Source organism: Triturus cristatus, chromosome 1_1, assembly GCF_964204655.1.
Source record: "Triturus cristatus chromosome 1_1, aTriCri1.1, whole genome shotgun sequence".
NCBI lineage: Eukaryota > Metazoa > Chordata > Amphibia > Caudata > Salamandridae > Triturus > Triturus cristatus.
The window spans coordinates 443346437-443367665 of record NC_140579.1 but is presented as its reverse complement, the minus strand read 5'-3'; the positions used below and the strand labels follow the sequence as shown (position 1 = coordinate 443367665).

At 58.8% G+C, this 21229-nt stretch overlaps 1 protein-coding gene across 2 annotated transcripts in view; it reads left to right on the top strand.

Annotated features, from left to right (window-relative positions):
* The window catches only part of LOC146870411 (uncharacterized), a 1711658-nt gene that overhangs the window by 1261389 nt on the left and 429040 nt on the right, over positions 1-21229 (top strand). The gene's annotated exons all lie outside the window — the stretch shown is intronic.

The following is a 21229-nucleotide window of genomic DNA, read 5'->3' as shown; positions in this document are numbered from 1 at the left end:
CGGGGTCCGGATCTCCGATGCCCTCACCCCAGAGCAACGCCAAAGCTGCCGGAACCTCCTGCTGCAGTTTGCTACTCTGTTTTCCCTCACCCCAGGGGTCACCCCCTGGTGCTTGCACGACGTGGACACGGGGGACAGTCCCCCTATCAGACACCGGGCATACCGCGTACCAGATCGGGTGCGGGCCTGCATCCAAGAGGAAGTGTTCAAGATGCTCACGCTCGGGGTCATCGAGCCCTCGGACAGCCCCTGGGCCAGCCCGGTCGTGCTGGTCCCCAAAGCCGCTGCCCCCGGCACCACTCCTGAACTCCGATTCTGCGTCGACTATCGGGGCTTGAATGCTGTCACCAGGACCGACGCTCATCCCATCCCCCGAGCGGATGAATTGATCGACCGCATGGGGGCTGCCCGCTACCTCAGCATCTTCGACCTGACAGCGGGCTACTGGCAGATCGGTCTCACACCCCGAGCCCAAGAACGGTCCGCCTTTTCTACTCCCGATGGCCACTACCACTTCAAGGTCATGCCCTTCGGCATGAAGAATGCCCCAGCTACTTTTCAGCGACTAGTGAACCACGTCTTGGCGGGGCTCGAAGAGTTCAGCGCCGCCTACCTGGACGATATCGCTGTGTACAGCCACCACTGGTCCGACCACCTCCACCACCTCCGAGAGGTCCTGCAAGCCCTCCAGCGGGCCGGCCTCACAATCAAGGCCGGCAAGTGCCAAATTGGTCAGGGGTCCGTGACCTACCTCGGACACCAGGTGGGAAGCGGTCTGGTGGCCCCTCTGCAACTCAAAATCGCTGCCATCCAGTCCTGGCAACCCCCAGTCACGCAGACCGAGGTCCGAGCCTTCTTGGGACTCACCGGCTACTACCGGCGGTTCGTGAGGGACTATGGCAGCATTGTGGGGCCCCTCACGGGTCTCACGTCCAAAAACCAACCGAAGAAAATTAACTGGACCCCCGACAGTCAAGCGGCCTTCGAGAAGCTAAAAGCCGCCCTGTGCACCGCCCCTGTGCTCCAGGCCCCCGATTACAGTCGGGAATTCATTGTACAAACGGACGCCTCCGACCACGGCATCGGGGCGGTTCTCTCCCAGCTGAACCCCGAGGGTCTTGACCAGCCGGTGGCTTTCATCAGCAGACGCCTCCTGGCCCGAGAACAGCGCTGGAGCACAATCGAGAGGGAGGCCTTCGCAGTGGTGTGGGCCCTCAAAAAGCTCCGGCCCTATCTCTTCGGTACCCACTTCCGGGTGCAAACCGATCATCGACCCCTGCAGTGGCTAATGCAGATGCGGGGGGAAAACCCAAAACTATTGCGCTGGTCCATCTCCCTGCAGGGGATGGACTTCACTGTGGAACATCGACCGGGCCAAGACCACGCCAACGCAGATGGCCTGTCACGCTTTTTCCGCCTCGACGAGGAGAGTCCCCAAGAGGATGGGTGACTCTCCCCGCCTTCAGCTGGGGGGGACGCATGTTGGACAGGCCACATGAAGGGCTCGCTCCCTCCCCGCATGACACGGCCCAAGCCCCGGACTCCTAGGTGTTACCCACAAGAGCAACCCGCACCCCGTCTCCCGACGGAACACCTGCCCCCGGACATCCATGTATCATGGGGCCGAACCCCTCCCGGCTCCCCCGGCCGGATCAGCCGCCATCTTGGACACTGCGCCACGAGGCCGCATGGCCTCAGCTCGACCCTAACCCTGGGCCTGGCCCGGCCCCGACAGCCCGGCACCACCATCCACCCAGGAGGTGAACGGACCACTTGGCAGGTCAATGGGAGAACGAAGGGTCGATGGCTCTCCCCCGCCAGGTGCCGATCGCCCCCCAGCTCCCCCGGGCGCTGGCTCCACCCCCTGCTGGGTGTCTGGACTCCCTCATCCCAGACCCCCCGACCTCCAAGTGCGAGGGTCCGGACATCAAAGGGCGCCAGACCTATAACTAGGGCAGCTCCAGAGCAGGAAGGCAGTTGTATCCTGGAGTCGAGAGACACCGAGAAGAACTCAGCCTTGACGGACTACTGGCGCTGCCGTAGCCCTGCCTTGTGAATTATCGTCCTGCCTGCTGGCGCTGCCGCGGCCTTCTGCATCATCCATCCTCGTCGGGACCTGCTGGCGCTGCCGCGGACCGTTGTAACGACCACCTTCATCGGGACCTGCTGGCGCTGCCGCGGACCGTTGCAACGACCACCCTCATCGGGACCTGCTGCCGCGGACCGTGTAACGACCACCTTCATCGGGACCTGCTGGCGCTGCCGCGGACCGTTGTAACGACCACCTTCATCGGGACCTGCTGGCGCTGCCGCGGACCGTGTAACGACCACCTTCACCGGGACCTGCTGGCGCTGCCGCGGCCCGTCCCAGCTAGAACACCGAGCTCGAGGATTGTGAGCTACCCACCATACCATCTCAGCTACCAGATTGGTAACCAGACTGTCCCGCTACCCCCTTTTCCCAAACCAAGAGACTAGAATCGAGGGGACCCCTGACTCCAGACCTCCTTGTACCATTTCATCGTACCTCAAGAAATCGCCTATAAAGAACGTTAAATCCTATCCTTGTGTGGTGTGTATCTGTGGGGGGGAAGTTACTCATCTGTACGATCGCTGGAGATGGCTCTCCCCGGAGACCTCTCCCCTCGTCCTCGGCCGACCCTCCCGGTCCGTCTAACAGCTGTTATGGCTGCTCTTCAGACACACAGGACGCTGTTAGGGCTGCGCTTCAGACACACAGGGCGCTGTTGTGGCTGCTCTTCAGACAAAGGGCGCTGTTATGGCTGCGCTTCAGACACAAAGGGCGCTGTTATGGCTGCACTTCAGACACAAAGGGCGCTGTTATGGCTGCACTTCAGACACACAGGGTGTTTTTATGGCTGCGCTTCAGACACACAGGGCACTGTTAGGGCTGCGCTCCAGACACACAGGGCGCTGTTAGGGCTGCGCTTCAGACAAAACGGGCGCTGTTATGGCTGTGCTTCAGACACACAGGGCGCTGTTATCCCTGTGCTTCAGACACACAGGGTGCTGTTATGGCTGCGCTTCAGACGCACAGGGCGCTGTTATGGCTGCGCTTTAGACACAGGGCACTGTTATGACTGCGCTTCAGGCACACAGGGCGCTGTTATGGCTGCGCTTCTGACACAAAGGGCGCTGTTAGGGCTGCGCTTCAGACACACAGGGCGCTGTTAGGGCTGCGTCTCAGACACACAGGGCGCTGTTATGGCTGCGCTTCAGACAAACAGGGCGCTGTTAGGGCTGCGCTTCAGACACACAGTGCGATGTTAGGGCTGCGCTTCAGACAAAGGGCGCTGTTATGGCTGCACTTCAGACACAAAGGGCGCTGTTATGGCTGCGCTTCAGACACACAGGACGCTGTTAGGGCTGTGCTTCAGACACACAGGGTGCAAAAGGGCGCTGTTATGGCTGCACTTCAGACACAAAGGGCACTGTTATGGCTGCGCTTCAGACAAAGGGCACTGTTAGGGCTGCGCTTCAGACACAGGGCGCTGTTGTGGATGCACTTCAGACACACAGGGCACTGTTATGGCTGCACTTCAGACTCAAAGGGCGCTGTTATGGCTGCGCTTCAGACACACAGGGTGCTGTTATGGCTGCACTTCAGACACATAGGGCGCTGTATTGCTGCACTTCAGACACACAGGGCGCTGTTATGGCTGCGCTTCAGACACACAGGGCACTGTTAGGGCTGCGCTTCAGAAACACAGGGCACTGTTAAGGCTGCGCTTCAGACACAGGGCGCTGTTATGGCCGCGCTTCAAACACACAGGGCACGGTTAGGGCTGCGCTTCAGACACACAGGGCGCTGTTAGGGCTGCGCTGCAGACACACAGGGCGCTGTTAAGGCTGAGCTTCAGACACAGGGCGCTGTTATGGCTGCGCTTCAGACACACAGGGCACTGTTAGGGCTGCGCTTCAGACACACATGGCGCTGTTAAGGCTGCGCTTCAGACACAGGGCGCTGTTATGGCTGCGCTTGAGACACAAAGGACGCTGTTATGGCTGCGCTTCAGAGACACAGGGTGCTGTTATGGCTGCGCTTCAGACACACAGGGCACTGTTAGGGCTGCGCTTCAGACACACAGGGCGCTGTTAGGGCTATGCTTCAGACACACAGGGCGCTGTTAGGGCTGCTCTTCAGACACACAGGATAATGTTAGGGCTGCGCTTCAGACACACAGGGTGCTGTTATGGCTGCTCTTCAGACACACAGGGCGCTGTTATGGCTGCGATTCAGACAAAGGGCTCTGTTATGGCTGCGCTTCAGACAAAGGGCGCTGTTATGGCTGTGCTTCAGACACACAGGGCGCTGTTATCCCCGTGCTTCAGACACACAGGGTGCTGTTATGGCTGCGCTTCAGACTCACAGGGCGCTGTTATGGCTGCGCTTTAGACACAGGGCACTGTTATGACTGCGCTTCAGACACACAGGGCGCTGTTATGGCTGCGCTTCTGACACAAAGGGCGCTGTTAGGGCTGCGCTTCAGACACACAGGGCGCTGTTAGGGCTGCGTCTCAGACACACAGGGCGCTGTTATGGCTGCGCTTCAGACAAACAGGGCGCTGTTAGGGCTGCGCTTCAGACACACAGTGCGATGTTAGGGCTGCGCTTCAGACAAAGGGCGCTGTTATGGCTGCACTTCAGACACAAAGGGCGCTGTTATGGCTGCGCTTCAGACACACAGGATGCTGTTAGGGCTGCGCTTCAGACACACAGGGTGCAAAAGGGCGCTGTTATGGCTGCACTTCAGACACAAAGGGCACTGTTATGGCTGCGCTTCAGACAAAGGGCACTGTTAGGGCTGCGCTTCAGACACAGGGCGCTGTTGTGGATGCGCTTCAGACACACAGGGCACTGTTATGGCTGCACTTCAGACTCAAAGGGCGCTGTTATGGCTGCGCTTCAGACACACAGGGTGCTGTTATGGCTGCACTTCAGACACATAGGGCGCTGTATTGCTGCACTTCAGACACACAGGGCGCTGTTATGACTGCGCTTCAGACACACAGGGCACTGTTAGGGCTGCGCTTCAGAAACACAGGGCACTGTTAAGGCTGCGCTTCAGACACAGGGCGCTGTTATGGCCGCGCTTCAAACACACAGGGCACGGTTAGGGCTGCGCTTCAGACACACAGGGCGCTGTTAGGGCTGCGCTGCAGACACACAGGGCGCTGTTAAGGCTGCGCTTCAGACACAGGGCGCTGTTATGGCTGCGCTTCAGACACACAGGGCACTGTTAGGGCTGCGCTTCAGACACACATGGCGCTGTTAAGGCTGCGCTTCAGACACAGGGCGCTGTTATGGCTGCGCTTGAGACACAAAGGACGCTGTTATGGCTGCGCTTCAGAGACACAGGGTGCTGTTATGGCTGCGCTTCAGACACACAGGGCACTGTTAGGGCTGCGCTTCAGACACACAGGGCGCTGTTAGGGCTACGCTTCAGACACACAGGGCGCTGTTAGGGCTGCTCTTCAGACACACAGGATGCTGTTATGGCTGCTCTTCAGACACACAGGGCGCTGTTATGGCTGCGATTTAGACAAAGGGCTCTGTTATGGCTGCGCTTCAGACAAAGGGCGCTGTTATGGCTGTGCTTCAGACACACAGGGCGCTGTCATCCCCGTGCTTCAGACACACAGGGTGCTGTTATGGCTGCGCTTCAGACTCACAGGGCGCTGTTATGGCTGCGCTTTAGACACAGGGCACTGTTATGACTGCGCTTCAGACACACAGGGCGCTGTTATGGCTGCGCTTCTGACACAAAGGACGCTGTTAGGGCTGCGCTTCAGACACACAGGGCGCTGTTAGGGCTGCGTCTCAGACACACAGGGCGCTGTTATGGCTGCGCTTCAGACAAACAGGGCGCTGTTAGGGCTGCGCTTCAGACACACAGTGCGATGTTAGGGCTGCGCTTCAGACAAAGGGCGCTGTTATGGCTGCACTTCAGACACAAAGGGCGCTGTTATGGCTGCGCTTCAGACACACAGGACGCTGTTAGGGCTGCGCTTCAGACACACAGGATACAAAAGGGCGCTGTTATGGCTGCACTTCAGACACAAAGGGCACTGTTATGGCTGCGCTTCAGACAAAGGGCACTGTTAGGGCTGCGCTTCAGACAAAGGGCGCTGTTGTGGATGTGCTTCAGACACAAAGGGCGATGTTATGGCTGCGCTTCAGACAAAGGGTGCTGTTATGGCTGCGCTTCAGACACACAGGGTGCTGTTATGGCTGCACTTCAGACACACAGGGCGCTGTATGGCTGCGCTTCAGACACACAGGGCACTGTTATGGCTGCACTTCAGACTCAAAGGGCGCTGTTATGGCTGCGCTTCAGACACACAGGGTGCTGTTATGGCTGCACTTCAGACACACAGGGCGCTGTATTGCTGCGCTTCAGACACACAGGGCGCTGTTATGGCTGCGCTTCAGACACACAGGGCACTGTTAGGGCTGCGCTTCAGAAACACAGGGCACTGTTAAGGCTGCGCTTCAGACACAGGGTGCTGTTATGGCCACGCTTCAAACACACAGGGCACGGTTAGGGCTGCGCTTCTGACACACAGGGCGCTGTTAGGGCTGCGCTGCAGACACACAGGGCGCTGTTAAGGCTGAGCTTCAGACACAGGGCGCTGTTATGGCTGCGCTTCAGACACAAAGGGCGCTGTTAGGGCTGCGCTTCAGACACACAGGGCACTGTTAAGGCTGCGCTTCAGACACAGGGCGCTGTTATGGCTGCGCTTCAGACACGCAGGGCGCTGTTAGGGCTGCGCTTCAGACACACAGGGCACTGTTAAGTCTGCGCTTCTGACACAGGGCGCTGTTATGACTGCGCTTCAGGCACACAGGGCACTGTTAGGGCTGCGCATCAGACACACAGGGCGCTGTTAGGGCTGCGCTTCAGACACACAGGGCGCTGTTAAGGCTGCGCTTCAGACGCAGGGCGCTGTTATGGCTGCGCTTGAGACACAAAGGACGCTGTTATGGCTGCGCTTCAGACAAAGGGCGCTGTTATGGCTGCGCTTCAGACAAAGGGCACTGTTATGGCTGCGCTTCAGAGACACAGGGTGCTGTTATGGCTGCGCTTCAGACACACAGGGCGCTGTTAGGGCTGCACTTCAGACACACAGGGCGCTTTTAGGGCTGCACTTCAGACACACAGGGCGCTTTTAGGGCAACGCTTCAGGCACACAGGGTGCTGTTAGGGCTGCTCTTCAGACACACAGGATGCTGTTAGGGCTGCGCTTCAGACACACAGGGTGCTGTTATGGCTGCTCTTCAGACACACAGGGCGCTGTTATGGCTGCGATTCAGACAAAGGGCTCTGTTATGGCTGCGCTTCAGACAAAGGGCGCTGTTATGGCTGCGCTTCAGACACCGAGGGCGCTGTTATGGCTGGGCTTCAGACAAAGGGCGTTGTTATGGCTGCGCTTCAGACACACAGGGTGCTGTTATGGCTGCGCTTCAGACACACAGGGCGCTGTTAGGGCTGCACTTCAGACACACAGGGCGCTGTAAGGGCTGCCCTTCAGACACACAGGGCGCTGTTAGGGCTGCTCTTCAGACACACAGGACGCTGTTAGGGCTGCGCTTCAGACACACAGGGCGCTGTTATGGCTGCTCTTCAGACACACAGGTCGCTGTTATGGCTGCACTTCAGACACACAGGACGCTGTTAGGGCTGCGCTTCAGACACACAGGGTGCAAAAGGGCGCTGTTATGGCTGCACTTCAGACACAAAGGGCGCTGTTATGGCTGCGCTTCAGACAAAGGGCGCTGTTAGGGCTGCGCTTCAGACACAGGGGGCTGTTATGGCTGTGCTTCAGTGTGAGACCGGCCTCACGGCGTTGCCCTCTCCATCATCCCGCCAACCTGCAACCACCCTCAAGACACGACATCCCCGACTCCGGCCGCCCCAGCCACCCCCGATCCACGGGCCGGCCAGAGACCTGACAGTTAACACCCTACCATGCATGCCCAACCGAGGGAGCGGGAACCCTCGAGCCAGACCCAGAGGCGCCAGCCCAGTCACACCTCGGGTCGCCTTCCCCGGGAGGACTCAATCGGCCACCAGGCCCCTGGGGAGCAGGCGCCTCCCCTACCGAGCGTCTGGGGTCCCTCCCAGACCCACCTGAAAAGACCAAAGAAGTGAGCGGCAGGAAATCCCGCCGACCCCCCTCCGTCACCCCAGTCCCCCCCCTGCGAGCACTCCGGACTTCAAAGAACCAGCGGAGTATAACAAGGGGTGCCGGAGGAACAAGGCAAGAGAAGTCCTGGAACCATCTGAGCCTGCTGACGCTGTCGCGGCTCCTGAACACTGAAGTCACCTGGGCCTGCTGAGTGACTCGCGGCCTCTTGCTATTGAACCATCTGAGCCCTGCGGACGAGGTCGCGGCTCCCGAACACTGATCCACCTAGGCCTGCTGAGTGACTCGCGGCCCCCCAGCTATTGAACCATCTGAGCCCTGCGGACGGAATCGCGGCTCCTGAACTCCAACCACCTGTGCCTGCTGAGAGACTCGCGGCGCTCCCCTTGAGAACGACTCGATAAGAGATCGCCCAGAGACACGACACCCTCCAGCTCGAGGATTGTGAGCTTCCGCAGGGTATTTCGCAGAGACACTATCTTGAAAGACTGTCCCGCTACCCCCATTCCCCACGACTGATTTGTGGTACGTTGTGCCACTGCTGTCCTATTTGCCTTTTGGGTCATAAAGATCCCTGAAATCATCGATAAAAGAACTTATCGTCCTACAAGGAATACGTGTGGTGTCCCTCTGTTCACAGTGCAGATCAGGGTGTGCGCGCCTGGTTCGGCTTACTTGGGAGAGGTGGGTCGAAGGGGTGGGCAAGACGAGTATCGAACCCCCTTCCGGCGGGCGCCTTTCCAACATTTGGTGGCAGACGACGGGATCCGAGCCGACACCGAAGGAGAGCGTGCAGTAAACGACTGACGCACTACCAAACAGAAATGGAAGGAGAAACCTCCCTGGGTGCCACAGGTACCGAAATAAGCTCACCGTTCCGAGAAGATCAATTGGACTATTACACGCATAGAGAACTAAAACAGTTTTGCAAAGACCTTGGCATCGCTACCACCGGACTGAGCACAAAGGAAGACTACCAGAAAGTACTGAAAGCCTGGGTCGAGACGGGGGCGCCCCCGACCCAAACGGAAAGAGACTCTACCCATGAACAAACAAGCACCCCGGCGAGAAACAACGGACCAGAGGGGAACCTGTCCTCCGAGGAACTAGCGGACCGAGAGAGAAGCCGCAACCACGAACTGGAACTGGCAAAACTAAAAATCAAGGGAGAGATAAAACTGGCAGAGAATTAGTTAGCCGTCGAGCAGTTACGGCTACAAGGGGAACTCGAAGAGAAGAGACTCCAAAGGGAGCACGACGAAAAGAAACTCCAGCTAGAACATGAACGCGGCCTGAAGGAAATTGAGTGGCGGGCTAGACACGAAAAGTCACAGCCGCCCGGTAATCCCCAGCCCGCTCCCGCCGGGGAAACCAAAGTTCACATCCCCAAGGATGTGGTCAAGGAGTATTATAAGAACGATGATATCCAGCAGTGGTTTAAAGCCTACGAAGTCGCCATGACCTCTCACCGAGTCCCGCAGAAGGATTGGGGGGCTGGCCTATGGGGCCGGTTCTTAAGCGAAGGAAGGGACACTCTGCTCGATCTGCCCTCCGCGGTCATGAACTCCTACAGCCACATGAAGGAAGCCCTCGTGGGCCGGTACAGACTCACCCCCGAAATGTACCGACAACGGTTCCGAGATTGCAAAAAGATACCGGGCACCACGTGGGTCGAATACGTGAACTTTTACAGCCGAGCTCTGGACGGGTGGATCAAGGGCAGCAAGGTCTCCACCTTCGAAGAACTGTTCGATCTGATCGCCTGGGAACATTTAGCGGCCAATTGCTTTATAGAACTGCGCCAGCATCTCCTAGACAGTAAACTCACTGACCCTCGGAAGCTGGCCGCTGAGGCTGATCGTTGGGTGAACACCCGGGCCACCCGGGGCCCCGTGGGGGACTACGGCCGCAACAGTCAGGGTCCCCCCCGCCAGAGGGGCGGAGGGAACCACGGCCGACCAAGAGACTTTGCCGGGGGGTCCTCCACCAGCCCCCCCAGCAGCCCACCAGCGGCGGGTTCGGCCCAGTCTCCAGCCAGCACCGGAGCCCCAGGACGACCAGGTCCACGAGCTAGGATCACCTGCTTCCGCTGCCAGCAGCCCGGACACTACGCCAATGACCCCCAGTGTCCCCAGTATCAGCGAACCACAACGACCAACCCCACGACCCGGCAGATGGCCTCCGTGGCTCTGGGGGAAGAAATGGAAGACTCCGGGGAATGGGAACCGGCGGCCATGGCCCTGGTCTCCCTTGGTGATCGAGAAATGGTCCCCGGGACACCCTTGCCCGCCAACACAGAGAAATACCGACAGCAGGTGACTATCAACGGCCACCGAGTCGAGGGCCTTCGCGACACCGTGGCGAGTGTCACCGCGGTCCACCACAGCCTAATTTCTGAAGACCAGATCCTAGCCGGGGCCCTCTGTCCGGTCGTATCCTCCGACAATTCTGAGAGCCTCTGACAGATGGCCCTGGTGCCCTTCGAGTGGGGAGGGGTCTCCGGAGAACTGAAGGTAGCGGTCCGGACCTCGCAGCCCGTAGACTGCCTCCTGGGCAACGACCTGGAAAATTCCCCGTGGGGGCAGGTAGAACGAAGAGCCCACCTAGAGATGATGAGCCTACCGGAATGGGTCTGCGCCACCACACGCTCCATGACCGCACCAGTGGCCCCCTCCAAGGGCGGTGAAGCCCTCTTACCGAACACTTTCCCCGAGAACAGGGACCCCCTACCAGAAGCAGACAACCCTCCTTCCGAGGAAGAAGGAGACACTAACCCAGGGGAAGGACCGGAACCTTCCGCCCCAGATGCCCCGATGGAACCCGAAGAACTGCCCGAGTTGGCCCAGTGGCACTGCGAAGGGGGGCCCTCCCGCGAAGAGTTCTGCCAGGAACAGACCTCTTGCCCCTCCCTCGAGGGACTTAGACAACAAGCCGAAGCCCAGGTCGCCGGTGATCAAACCGGAACCCATTGGGTTTATTGGGACAATGGCCTCCTCTACAGCGAGCAAAAGTCCGCCGAGCTAGGCGCAGCACGAGTACTGGTGGTACCCCTGCGGTTCCGGAGCCTCCTCCTGGGCCTGGCCCACGATGTACCCTTGGCAGGACACTTAGGCCAAGACAAGACATACCAGCGATTGGTGACCCACTTCTATTGGCCCAAGATGCGAGCGAATGTAGAAACACACTGCAAGCCCTGCCTCACGTGCCAGGGCAGTGGGAAGAGTGGTGGAAAATGCAAAGCTCCCTTACAACCGTTCCCCGTTGTAAGTACCCCGTTCGAGCGGGTCGGCATCGACATCGTGGGACCCCTGGATCCAAAGACCGCCCAGGGCCACAGATTCATCCTCGTCCTGGTGGACCATGCCACCCGCTACCCCGAGGCCATCCCCCTCCGCACCGTGACGGCTCCCGTGGTGGGCCGGGCTCTCATGGGGATCTTCTCCCGGGTCGGATTTCCCCGCGAGGTTGTGAGTGATCTCGGCACGAACTTTATATCCCGCTACATGAAGTCCCTGTGGCAGCAGTGCGGAGTCACGTATAAATTCACGACCCCCTACCACCCCCAGGGCAACGGCCTGGTGGAACGCTTCAACCGAACTCTGAAGGGAATGATCCTGGGCCTCGAAGAGCCCCTGCGCCGGAAATGGGACGTCCTCCTCCCTTGCCTCCTGTTCGCGTACCTGGAGGTTCCCCAAAAGTCTCTGGGGTTCAGCCCCTTCGAACTGCTGTACGGACATCCCGTTCGAGGGCCCCTAAGCCTGGTCAAAGAGGGCTGGGAGACAAGCCCCCGGGGGACACCCCCAGATGTGTTCCGCTACATCCTGGCGCTCCGCAACCAGACGAGGAAGTTTAGGGAACTTGCAGAGGCTAACCTCGAGGCCAGCCAAGAAGAAATGAAGCGCTGGTATGACCAGAACGCAACCTTGGTCGAGTTCCAGCTGGGCCAGCAGGTTTGGGTCATGGCTCCGGTGAGACCCTGCGCCCTACAAGACAAATGGACTGGTCCATTCAAGGTGGTCGAACGGAAGAGCCAGGTCACGTATCTGGTCGACGTACAATCCCCACGGAACCCCCTCCGGGTCCTCCACGTAAACCGTCTCAAGCCCCACTTCGTAAGGACAGAACTGAGTTTGCTACTGGCCACCGATGAGGGGGCAGAGGAGGACACTGAACCCCTGCCCGATCTCCTGTGCACAAAAGAACTGGACGGTTCCGTGGAGGGTGTGAAACTGTCGGACACCCTCGCTCCCCAGCAGGCCGACGACTGCCGCCAGCTGCTCGGACAATTCGCAGACCTTTTCTCCCTCATTCCAAGGGTGACCGACTGGTGTGTCCACGACGTGGACACCGGCGACTGCCCGCCTGTGAAACACCGAGCCTACCGGGTGCCTGACCGGGTCCGCACCTGCATCAAGACCGAGGTACAGAAAATGCTCAACCTAGGGGTCATCGAGCCCTCCGACAGCCCCTGGGCCAGCCCGGTGGTTCTGGTCCCGAAGGCTGCCTCCCCAGGGGTCGCCCCCGAACTAAGATTCTGTGTAGACTATCGGGGGCTCAATGCGGTCACCCGCGCAGACGCTCACCCTATTCCCCGAGCCGACGAGCTCATCGACCGCCTGGGGGCCGCCCAGTTCCTCAGCACTTTCGACCTGACCTGCGGGTACTGGCAGATCGCTCTCACGGAAGGGGCGAAGGAGCGCTCTGCCTTCTCCACGCCAGATGGCCACTACCGCTTCAGGGTCATGCCGTTCGGGATGAAAAACGCCCCAGCCACGTTCCAGCGGTTGGTGAACAAGGTCCTGGCCGGACTCGAGGAGTTCAGCGCAGCGTACCTTGACGACATCGCCGTATTCAGCTCTCAATGGCACGAGCATCTCCAGCACCTCCGACAAGTACTAATGGCCCTGCGCCAAGCGGGCCTGACAGTGAAAGCCAGCAAATGCCAGCTCGGACAAGGCTCCGTGGTCTACCTGGGGCATCAGGTGGGCAGCGGCCAGGTCGCCCCTCTCCAGCCGAAGATCGATGCCATCAAGTCCTGGGAGCCCCCCACCACGCAGACAGAGGTTCGGGCCTTCCTGGGCCTTACGGGGTACTACCAGAGGTTCATTAAAAATTATGGTAGTATCGCAGGGCCCCTCACAGAGTTGACCTCCAAAAAACTTCCGCAGAAGGTGCAGTGGACCCCCCAGTGCCAGCAGACGTTCGACGCCTTGAAAACCGCCATGTGCACCGCTCCCGTACTCAAGGCCCCCGACTACTCCCGAGAGTTCGTGGTCCAGACCGACGCATCCGAACATGGCATCGGGGCCATGCTCTCGCAGTTCGACGACAAGGGCATTGATCAGCCCATAGCCTTCATCAGCCGAAGGCTGCTGCCGAGAGAGCAGCGTTGGAGCACTATAGAGCGAGAGGCCTTTGCCGTAGTCTGGGCCCTCAAGAAACTGCGGCCCTACTTGTTCGGAACCCATTTTCGAGTACAGACGGACCACCGGCCCTTGCAGTGGCTAATGCGGATGAGGGGGGAGAACCCCAAGCTACTACGATGGTCCATCTCTCTCCAAGGGATGGATTTAACTGTCGAACATCGCCCCGGGACGGATCATGCCAACGCCGACGGCCTGTCCCTGTTCTTCCGCTTCGGCGAGGAGAACCCCCCAGTGGATGGGTAGTTCTCCACGCCTTTCAGCTGGGGGGGACGCGTGTGAGACCGGCCTCACGGAGTTGCCCTCTCCATCATCCCGCCAACCTGCAACCACCCTCAAGACACGACATCCCCGACTCCGGCCGCCCCAGCCACCCCCGATCCACGGGCCGGCCAGAGACCTGACAGACTCAACACCCTACCACGCATGCCCAACCGAGGGAGCGGGAACACTCGAGCCAGACCCAGAGGCGCCAGCCCAGTCACACCTCGGGTCGCCTTCCCCGGGAGGACTCAATCGGCCACCAGGCACCTGGGGAGCAGGCGCCTCCCCTACCGAGCGTCTGGGGTCCCTCCCAGACCCACCTGAAAAGACCAAAGAAGTGAGCGGCAGGAAATCCCGCCGACCCCCCTCCCTCACCCCAGTCCCCCCCCTGCGAGCACTCCGGACTTCAAAGAACCAGCGGAGTATAACAAGGGGTGCCGGAGGAACAAGGCAAGAGAAGTCCTGGAACCATCTGAGCCTGCTGACGCTGTCGCGGCTCCTGAACGCTGAAGTCACCTGGGCCTGCTGAGTGACTCGCGGCCTCTTGCTATTGAACCATCTGAGCCCTGCGGACGAGATCGTGGCTCCCGAACACTGATCCACCTAGGCCTGCTGAGTGACTCGCGGCCCCCCAGCTATTGAACCATCTGAGCCCTGCGGACGGAATCGCGGCTCCTGAACTCCGACCACCTGTGCCTGCTGAGAGACTCGCGGCGCTCCCCTTGAGAACGACTCGATAAGAGATCGCCCAGAGACACGACACCCTCCAGCTCGAGGATTGTGAGCTTCCGCAGGGTATTTCGCAGAGACACTATCTTGAAAGACTGTCCCGCTACCCCCATTCCCCACGACTGATTTGTGGTACGTTGTGCCACTGCTGTCCTATTTGCCTTTTGGGTCATAAAGATCCCTGAAATCATCGATAAAAGAACTTATCGTCCTACAAGGAATACGTGTGGTGTCCCTCTGTTCACAGTGCAGATCAGGGTGTGCGCGCCTGGTTCGGCTTACTTGGGAGAGGTGGGTCGAAGGGGTGGGCAAGACGAGTATCGAACCCCCTTCCGGCGGGCGCCTTTCCAACATTCAGACTCACAGGGCGCTGTTATGGCTGCGCTTCAGACAAAGGGCGCGGTTATGGCTGCGCTTCAGACACAAAGGGCACTGTTATGGCTGCACTTCAGACACAAAGGGCGCTGTTATGGCTGCGCTTCAGACACACAGGTTGCTGTTATGGCTGCACTTCAGACACACAGGGCGCTGTATGGCTGCGCTTCAGACAAATAGGGCGCTGTTATGGCTGCGCTTCAGACACACAGGGCACTGTTAGGGCTGCGCTTCAGAAACACAGGGCACTGTTATGGCTGCGCTTCAGACACACAGGGCACTGTTAGGGCTGCGCTTCAGACACACAGGGCGCTGTTAGGGCTGCGCTGCAGACACACAGGCCGCTGTTAAGGCTGCACTTCAGACACACAGGGCGCTGTTATGGCTGCTCTTCAGACACACAGGGCGCTGTTATGGCTGCAATTCAGACAAAGGGCTCTGTTATGGCTGCGCTTCAGACAGAGGGCGCTGTTATGGCTGTGCTTCAGACACACAGGGCGCTGTTATCCCTGTGCTTCAGACACACAGGGTGCTGTTATGGCTGCACTTCAGACATACAGGGCGCTGTATGGCTGCGCTTCAGACACACAGGGCGCTGTTATGGCTGCGCTTCAGACACACAGGGCACTGTTATGGCTGCACTTCAGACACAAAGGGCGCTGTTATGGCTGCGCTTCAGACACACAGGGTGCTGTTATGGCTGCACTTCAGACACACAGGGCACTGTAAGGGCTGCGCTTCAGACACACAGGGCGCTGTTAGGGCTGCTCTTCAGACACACAGGATGCTGTTAGGGCTGCGCTTCAGACACACAGGGCGCTGTTATGGGTGCTCTTCAGACACACAGGGCGCTGTTATGGCTGCACTTCAGACACAAAGGGCGCTGTTATGGCTGTGCTTCAGACACACAGGGCGCTGTTATGGCTGCGCTTCAGACAAACAGGTCGCTGTTATGGCTGCACTTCAGACACACAGTGCACTGTTAAGGCTGTACTTCAGACACAGGGTGCTGTTATGGCTGCGCTTCAGACACACTGGGCGCTGTTAGGGCTGTGCTTCAGACACACAGGGCACTGTTAGGGCTGCGCTTCAGACACACAGGTCACTGTTAAGGCTGCGCTTCAGACACAGGGCGCTGTTATGACTGCGCTTCAGGCAAACAGGGCACTGTTAGGGCTGCGCTTCAGACACACAGGGCGCTGTTAGGGCTACGCTTCAGACACACAGGGCGCTGTTAAGGCTGCGCTTCAGACACAGGGCGCTGTTATGGCTGCTCTTCAGACAAAAGCCGCTGTTATGGCTGCGCTTCAGACACAAAGGGCGCTGTTATGGCTGCATTTCAGACACAAAGGGCGCTGTTATGGCTGCGCTTCAGACACACAGGGCGCTGTTAGGGCTGCGCTTCAGACACACAGGGCGCTGTTAGGGCTGTGCTTCAGACACACAGGGCGCTGTTAGGGCTGCGCTTCAGACACACAGGGCGCTATTATGGCTGCGCTTCAGACACACAGGGCACTGTTAGGGCTGCGCTTCAGACACACAGGGCGCTGTTATGGCTGCTCTTCAGACACACAGGACGCTGTTAGGGCTGCGCTTCAGACACACAGGGCGCTGTTATGGCTGCTCTTCAGACAAAGGGCGCTGTTATGGCTGCGCTTCAGACACAAAGGGCGCTGTTATGGCTGCACTTCAGACACAAAGGGCGCTGTTATGGCTGCACTTCAGACACACAGGGCGTTGTTATGGCTGCGCTTCAGACACACAGGGCGCTGATAGGGCTGCGCTCCAGACACACAGGGCGCTGTTAGGGCTGCGCTTCAGACAAAACGGGCGCTGTTATGGCTGTGCTTCAGACACACAGGGCGCTGTTATCCCTGTGCTTCAGACACACAGGGTGCTGTTATGGCTGCGCTTCAGATGCACAGGGCGCTGTTATGGCTGCGCTTTAGACACAGGGCACTGTTATGACTGCACTTCAGACACACAGGGCGCTGTAATGGCTGCGCTTCTGACACAAAGGGCGCTGTTAGGGCTGCGCTTCAGACACACAGGGCGCTGTTAGGGCTGCGTCTCAGACACACAGGGCGCTGTTATGGCTGCGCTTCAGACAAACAGGGCGCTGTTAGGGCTGCGCTTCAGACACACAGTGCGATGTTAGGGCTGCGCTTCAGACAAAGGGCGCTGTTATGGCTGCACTTCAGACACAAAGGGCGCTGTTATGGCTGCGCTTCAGAAACACAGGACGCTGTTAGGGCTGCGCTTCAGACACACAGGGTGCAAAAGGGCGCTGTTATGGCTGCACTTCAGACACAAAGGGCACTGTTATGGCTGCGCTTCAGACAAAGGGCACTGTTAGGGCTGCGCTTCAGACACAGGGCGCTGTTGTGGATGCGCTTCAGACACACAGGGCACTGTTATGGCTGCACTTCAGACTCAAAGGGCGCTGTTATGGCTGCGCTTCAGACACACAGGGCGCTGTATTGCTGCACTTCAGACACACAGGGCGCTGTTATGGCTGCGCTTCAGACACACAGGGCACTGTTAGGGCTGCACTTCAGAAACACAGGGCACTGTTAAGGCTGCGCTTCAGACACAGGGCGCTGTTATGGCCGCGCTTCAAACACACAGGGCACAGTTAGGGCTGCGCTTCTGACACACAGGGCGCTGTTAGGGCTGCGCTGCAGACACACAGGGCGCTGTTAAGGCTGAGCTTCAGACACAGGGCGCTGTTATGGCTGCGCTTCAGACACAAAGGGCGCTGTTAGGGCTGCGCTTCAGACACACAGGGCACTGTTAAGGCTGCGCTTCAGACACAGGGCGCTGTTATGGCTGCGCTTCTGACACACAGGGCACTGTTAGGGCTGCGCTTCCGACACACAGGGCACTGTTAAGTCTGCGCTTCTGACACAGGGCGCTATTATGACTGCGCTTCAGGCACACAGGGCACTGTTAGGGCTGCGCTTCAGACACACAGGGCGCTGTTAGGGCTGCGCTTCAGACACACAGGGCGCTGTTAAGGCTGCGCTTCAGACACAGGGCGCTGTTATGGCTGCGCTTCAGACAAACAGGGCGCTGTTAGGGCTGCGCTTCAGACACACATGGCGCTGTTAGGGCTGCGCTTCAGACACACATGGCGCTGTTAAGGCTGCGCTTCAGACACAGGGCGCTGTTATGGCTGCGCTTGAGACACAAAGGACGCTGTTATGGCTGCGCTTCAGAGACACAGGATGCTGTTATGGCTGCGCTTCAGACACACAGGGCGCTGTTAGGGCTGCGCTTCAGACACACAGGGCTCTGTTAGGGCTACGCTTCAGACACACAGGGCGCTGTTAGGGCTGCTCTTCAGACACACAGGATGCTGTTAGGGCTGCGCTTCAGACACACAGGGTGCTGTTATGGCTGCTCTTCAGACACACAGGGCGCTGTTATGGCTGCGATTCAGACAAAGGGCTCTGTTATGGCTGCGCTTCAGACAAAGGGCGCTGTTATTGCTGCGCTTCAGACACTGAGGGCGCTGTTATGGCTGGGTTTCAGACAAAGGGCGCTGTTATGGCTGTGCTTCAGACACACAGGGTGCTGTTATGGCTGTGCTTCAGACACACAGGGCGCTGTTAGGGCTGCGCTTCAGACACACGGGGCGCTGTAAGGGCTGTGCTTCAGACACACAGGGCGCTGTTAGAGCTGCTCTTCAGACACACAGGACGCTGTTAGGGCTGCGCTTCAGACTCACAGGGCGCTGTTATGGCTGCTCTTCAGACACACAGGTCGCTGTTATGGCTGCACTTCAGACACAAAGGGCGCTGTTATGGCTGTGCTTCAGACACACAGGACGCTGTTATGGCTGCTCTTCAGACACACAGGTCGCTGTTATGGCTGCGCTTCAGACAAAGGGCGCTGTTATGGCTGCGCTTCAGACACAAAGGGCGCTGTTATGGCTGCGCTTCAGACACACAGGGCACTGTTAGGGCTGCGCTTCAGACACACAGGGCGCTGTTAGGGCTGCGCTCCAGACACACAGGGCGCTGTTAGGGCTGCGCTTCAGACAAAAAGGGCGCTGTTATGGCTGCGCTTCAGACACATAGGGCGCTGTTATGGCTGCGCTTCAGACACACAGGGTGCTGTTATGGCTGCTCTTCAGACAAAGGGCGCTGTTATGGCTGCGCTTCAGACACAAAAGGCGCTGTTATGGCTGAGCTTCAGACACACAGGAGGCTGTTAGGGCTGCGCTTCAGACACACAGGGCACTGTTATGGCTGCTCTTCAGACAAAGGGCGCTGTTATGGCTGCGCTTCAGACACAAAGGGCGCTGTTATGGCTGCACTTCAGACACAAAGGGCGCTGTTATGGCTGCGCTTCAGACACACAGGGCGTTGTTATGGCTGTGCTTCAGACATACAGGGCGCTGTTAGGGCTGCGCTCCAGACACACAGGGCGCTGTTAGGGCTGCGCTTCAGACAAAAAGGGTGCTGTTATGGCTGCGCTTCAGACACACAGGGCGCTGTTATGGCTGCGCTTCAGACACACAGGGCGCTGTTATGGCTGCGCTTCAGATGCACAGGGCGCTGTTATGGCTGCGCTTCAGACACAGGGCACTGTTATGGCTGCGCTTCAGACACACAGGGCGCTGTTATGGCTGCGCTTCAGACACACAGGGCCCTGTTATGGCTGCGCTTCAGACACACAGGGCGCTGTTAGGGCTTCGCTTCAGACACACAGGGCGCTGTTAGGGCTGCTCTTAAGACACACAGGACGCTGTTATGGCTGCGCTTTAGACAAAGGGCGCTGTTATGGCTTTGCTTCAGACACAGAGGGCGCTGTTATGGCTGCGCTTCAGACAAAGGGTGCTGTTATGGCTGCACTTCAGACAGAAAGGGCGCTGTTATGGCTGCGCTTCAGACACACAGGGTGCTGTTATGGCTGCACGTCAGACACACAGGGCGCTGTATGGCTGCGCTTCAGACACATAGGGCGCTGTTATGGCTGCGCTTCAGACACACAGGGCACTGTTAGGGATGCGCTTCAGAAACACAGGGCACTGTTAAGGCTGCGCTTCAGACACAAGGCGCTGTTATGGCTGCGCTTCAGACACGCAGGGCACAGTTAGGGCTGCGCTTCAGACACACAGGGCGCTGTTAGGGCTGCGCTGCAGACACACAGGGCGCTGTTAAGGCTGTGCTTCAGACACAGGGCGCTGTTATGGCTGCGCTTCAGACACAAAGGGCGCTGTTGGGCTGCGCTTCAGACACACAGGGCGCTGTTAGGGCTGCGCTTCAGACACAGGGCCCTGTTATGGCTGCGCTTCAGACACACAGGGCACTGTTAGGGCTGCGCTTCCAACACACAGGGCACTGTTTAGGCTGCGCTTCTGACACAGGGCGCTGTTATGACTGCGCTTCGGGCACACAGGGCACTGTTAGGGCTGTGCTTCAGACACACAGGGCGCTGTTAGGGCTGCGCTTCAGACACACAGGGTGCTGTTAAGGCTGCGCTTCAGACACAGGGCGCTGTTATGGCTGGGCTTGAGACACAAAGGGCGCTGTTATGGCTGCGCTTCAGACAAAGGGCGCTGTTATGGCTGCGCTTCAGACACAGAGGGCGCTGTTATGGCTGCACTTCAGACAAAAGGTGCTGTTATGGCTGCGCTTCAGACACACAGGGTGCTGTTATGGCTGCGCTTCAGACACACAGGGCACTGTTAGGGCTGCGCTTCAGACACACAGGGCGCTGTTAGGGCTTCGCTTCAGACACAGTGCGCTCTTAGGGCTGCTCTTAAGACACACAGGACGCTGTTATGGCTGCGCTTTAGACACAAAAGGCGCTGTTATGGCTGAGCTTCAGACACACAGGAGGCTGTTAGGGCTGCGCTTCAGACACACAGGGCACTGTTATGGCTGCTCTTCAGACAAAGGGCGCTGTTATGGCTGCGCTTCAGACACAAAGGGCGCTGTTATGGCTGCACTTCAGACACAAAGGGCGCTGTTATGGCTGCGCTTCAGACACACAGGGCGTTGTTATGGCTGCGCTTCAGACACAAAGGGCGCTGTTATGGCTGCGCTTCAGACACACAGGGCGTTGATATGGCTGCGCTTCAGACACACAGGGCGCTGTTAGGGCTGCGCTCCAGACACACAGGGCGCTGTTAGGGCTGCGCTTCAGACAAAAAGGGTGCTGTTATGGCTGCGCTTCAGACACACAGGGTGCTGTTATGGCTGCGCTTCAGACACACAGGGCGCTGTTATGGCTGCGCTTCAGATGCACAGGGCGCTGTT